The following is a 5241-nucleotide window of genomic DNA, read 5'->3' on the forward strand; positions in this document are numbered from 1 at the left end:
GCACTGAAAATCTTGGCGTATTCTTTTGAACTTGCACTATTCAGTGCAACCCATGGAACTCGTCCAGTGTTGGTGTGAACTAAGTGCGCACTGGTGCGCACTAACTTTTGCCCAATCGAAAACGCTATAAGATGTCTGCATAGCATAAAAAGTTCGTCTTTACGGATTTTTCGACGTCTTGTGTCTTATGCTTTATGCGCTATGCAAAGTCTACAAAACAAGAAGTGGGGATGGAAATAAGCGACTCTGATTGGTTGATTCGCTTATGCATTATGCCTTATGCATTACGCAAAAGTCTGTGTCGCGGCCTTTAAGCGGGGAGCACAGACTCTTTCATAACGCATAACACATGAGGCATAAGAAATTGAACCAACCAGAGTTCTCTATTACATGGAAGGGAAAGAAACGGAGAACTTCCATTGGTACATATTCTTATGCATTACGTGTTATGCGTTATGCAAGAGTCTGTGCTACCCGCTTTATAGTGTTGTATAGATTAGAGTCCCTAGAGTAGAGAGTCTAGACATACGGGAATCCGCGTCATTGGTGCACGTGACTTGTGCTCTCACAATGGCAACACCAATACGGAACCTTGTTCACTCAGTGCAAATGGGAGGAAAATTAGAATAGTACTCATGACGTGAACTATAATGCTTATTGTTTTTAATTGAACTTCTTGCATTTCTCGCATCTCGGTTCATCATATATTTAAATATATTTACAATACAATTTTTTAAAATACATATTACTCATTATTGTTTTTATTACTTAAAAAAAGGTTAGGAAACTTTCCGAGCGTTGCAAATAATTATAGATAAACACATTAAAAATATTACTCATTTTATTTTTATATCGAAATTTGTACGGATATTATGTATTATTATTACTCATCACAAATTGATGTGACCCTAGTAGCACAGAACATTGGCTATACATTGGCTAAGATTGGCTAAATATTGGTTATATCGGGGATACATTGACCAAGATTTCCTAATGTAATACCAATATTGGCTATATAACAAATGTCAATGTATAGCCAATATTGCATATCAATCATTATTTAATATTGGCTATACATTGGCGATACATTGGACAATATTTCCCAATGTAATGCCAATATTGGCTATATAACAAATGTCAATGTATAGCCAATATTGCATATCAATAATTATCCAATATTGGCTCTATATTGGCGATACATTGGCTAATATTTCCTAATGCAATGTTAATATTGTCTATATAATAGATGCCAACGTATAGCCAATATTACATATCAGTCGTTACACAATATTGGTTATATAATAAATGTCAATGTACAGCCAATCTTGCATATCAATCATTATCTAATATTGGCTTTACATTGGCGATACATTGGCTAATATTTCCCAATGTGATGCCAATATTAGCTATATAATAGATGCCAATGTATAGCCAATATTGCATGTCAGTCGTTACACAATATTGGCTCTACATTGGTGATATATTGGCCAATATTTCCCAATGTAATGCCAATATTGATTATATAATAAGTGCCAATGTGTAGCCAATATTGCGTGTCAGTGGTTACACAATATTGGCTATACAGGATGATTCAGAATAACCTTTTGTCCTTAGAGAGACATATTCTTGGCCGTATTCCGAGACGATTTTTCCTTAACGAAAATTTTGTCCGAAGCTTAGTTTTCAAATTACAAGAAGAAATAGTTAGCGTATCACGGGTCGCGTATAGGAGATGGACAGGAGCGGCTCTCACGGTTAGACGCGGACGCTTTACACACGGGATGCACATTGACCGGATGCATTCATACGTTTATAAAAACACGTTCCTTCTTCTTTCCCCTCCTTCTATCTTTCCCCTCTACCACATTATCTTTTTGTCTTTCACATACTTCAAATATTTCATTAAATTATAAATTAGAATGAAGAAATTAAAATGGATATTGAACTCTTTGAGTATTGGATTGCATTCTAATTACATTGATAAAATTGTTAGAGAAATGTCGTAAAAGAGCAAAATTGGACAATAATTACGTGCGATGAGTATTATAAAACTATTGATATACAAATCATACAATTATTTCAGTACGTCGAATTCTAAGAGCGTTTTATACAATTCGACGTACTGAAATACTTGTTAGACTTAATTGTATGACAATAGGCATCATAATACTTGTGGCACGCAATTATTATATAATTTTTCAATTATACAAAAAATTTCTCTAACAATTTTATCTGCGATATCGCGTTCGTAGTATTTATTACATATTTAATGAGATAATAATAAGCTTTTAAAGTGTAAATTTACATTCTTGTTTTAAACATTTATAACTCTTTGAATGCTAAAAAGCACAATCGCGTTTCTCATAAAACTTGAAAATGTAAATTTACATTTTAAAAGCTTATTATTGTTTCAATATTATAAAATTGTTATTATCTTGTAGATGTTCAATGATTCCATTTTGCTCTAGCTTCTTGAAACAGTTGGAGGAATAAGTTTGGGTCCACCGTAATAATGCTCGACACAACTGTTCACTGCAATTCACTTCCATCACTCAAATATTAATGTCTCTTAAGTACGTAGATATCTAGTCATACGTTTCCGCGATGAGATTCTTTTATAAATTATGTCACCATATTAAAATATTTCAACATATTGACACAATTCAATTACATTAACTTGACAACACGAGGAATTTATTAATCGATTAATCAGTTAATCACTTACAATCACAAACGATTGATATTCGGCGATTGAAAATCATACGAAACTTTAAAACACGTGTGTAAGTCCGCTCACAACAACACAACATTACGTGCGGCAAGCAGCTGATTGACTTTCTTGGTTATGAGTGCAATGAGTGCATTCACGCATCAGTTGTCCACTGAGGCGCTGTGTATTTGCACTCATTGTACTCATAACCAAGAAAGTCAGTAAGCTGCTTGCCGCACGTAACACATGTTGTGTTGTTGCGAGCGGACTTACGTGTTTTAAAGTTTTGTGTGATTTTCAATCGCTGAATATCAATCGTTTGTGATTGTAAGTGATTAACTGATTAATCGGTTAATAAATTCCTCGTGTTATCAAGTTAATGTAATCGGAGGGTGGCGCCCAGTTGGACACGGCTCAATTGGACACGAGCCACTCACAGTGAGACTACAAAGCTCCTAAGCACCGGTCGCTGTGATTGGTGGTGTCCAATCGAGCCATAATCAATCGGGATCACCCCTATCTACGTACTTAAGAGACATTAATATTTGATGGAAGTGAATTGCAGTAAACAGTTGTGTCGAACATTATTACGGTGGACCCAAACTTATTCCTCCAACTGTTTCAAGAAGCTAGAGCAAAATGGAATCATTGAACATCTACAAGATAATAACAATTTTATAATTGAGATAATAATAAGCTTTTAAAGTGTAAATTTACATTCTTGTTTTAAACATTTATAACTCTTTGAATGCTAAAAAGCACAATCGCGTTTCTCATAAAACTTGTCATAAATATGTAATAAATACTACGAACGCGATATCGCAGATAAAATTGTGAGAAATTTTTTGTAAAATTGAGAAATTAAACAATAATTGCGTGCCGCAAGTATTATGATGCCTATTGTCATACAATTAAGTCTAACAAGTATTTCAGTACGTCGAATTGTATAAAACGCTCTTAGAATTCGACGTACTGAAATAATTGTATAATTTGTATATCAATAGTTTTATAATACTCATCGCACGTAATTATTGTCCAATTTTGCTCTTTTACGACATTTCTCTAACAATTTTATCAATGTAATTAGAATGCAATCCAATACTCAAAGAGTTCAATATCCATTTTAATTTCATCGTTCTAATTTATAATTTAATGAAATATTTAAAGTATGTGAAAGACAAAAAGATAATGTGGTAGAGGGGAAAGATAGAATAAGGGGAAAGAAGAAGGAACGAGTTTTTATAAAGGTAAATTTTCACGAGCTGCTCAAACCGGCTGTTTCAGCGACAAAAAGAATCACGTGGTCAAAATTGACGAATATCAAACGCCCATTTTGATCAGGTGATCCTTTTTGTCGCTAAGACAGCCGGTTAGAGCAGCTCATGAAAATTTACCTTAAACGTGTGAATGTATCCGGTCAAGGTGCACCCCGTGCGTAAGTCCGGATCTACAATAGGTGTTTTATGCCTTATGCCGTAAGAAACTGACCACTTACAGTCGAATCCGAGAAGAATAAGCGACTGTGATTCGCCCATTTCTTATGGCTTAAGGCTTAAAACCCTATTGTAGATCCGGGGTAAAGCGTCCGCGTCTAACCGTGAGCGCCGTTCCTGCCCGTCTCCTATACGCAAATCGTGATACGCTAACTATTTCTTCCTATAATTTGAAAACTAAGCTTCGAACAAAATTTTCGTAAAGGAAAAATCGTCTCAGAATACGGCCAAAAATATGTTCCTTTAAGGACAAAAGGTTATTCTGAATCACCCTGTATAATAAATGCCAATGTGTAGCCAATATTGCATGTCAATCATTACCTAATATTGTCTTTAATTGTTATTGATTTATTATTTATTTATTTATTTGTCTTTATTATTGGATATATATTGTGGATAGATTGTTTATATCATATATGTACAATTAAGTAACACATTTATTAATTGATGAAATGGTGCAGCACATAACGCAGAAGACTCATAGTCCAAAGGTCCCAAGTTCGAATCCCGTAGGTAAGTGAATTTTCATTCAATTATTCTAATATTGATTATACATTATTTTAGGAATATTATCGAATATTGAAAAACCATGTATAGCCAATGTAAAACATTGGATAAAAATTGAATCCCCAATATTAGTCCAATATTGTTGAACCAATATTGGCTAAATATATGACTAGGCGTCTACTTTATAATATTGGACAAATATTAGAGATTAAATTTTTGCCCAATATTGGCGAAATATTGGAAAAACAACGTATAGCCAATGTAAAACACTGGATAAAAATTAAATCCCCAATATTGGTCCAATATTGTTGAACCAATATTGGCTAAATATGACTGGGCGTCTACTTTACAATATTGAACTAATATTGGTTATCCAATGTTTTAATATTGGCTGTACATTCGTTTCCCAATATTGCACCAATAATTTGTGTTACTAGGATATATTAATTAAAAAAAAGGTAAAAAAAGCGCTAAGCGTTGATGAAACTGGCCCAAATGGTGCTTTTCGTAAAGAATCACCATTTGGGCCAG

This window comes from Trachymyrmex cornetzi, unplaced genomic scaffold (genome assembly GCF_001594075.2).
Source record: "Trachymyrmex cornetzi isolate Tcor2-1 unplaced genomic scaffold, Tcor1.1 scaffold922, whole genome shotgun sequence".
NCBI classification, from domain to species: Eukaryota; Metazoa; Arthropoda; class Insecta; order Hymenoptera; family Formicidae; genus Trachymyrmex; species Trachymyrmex cornetzi.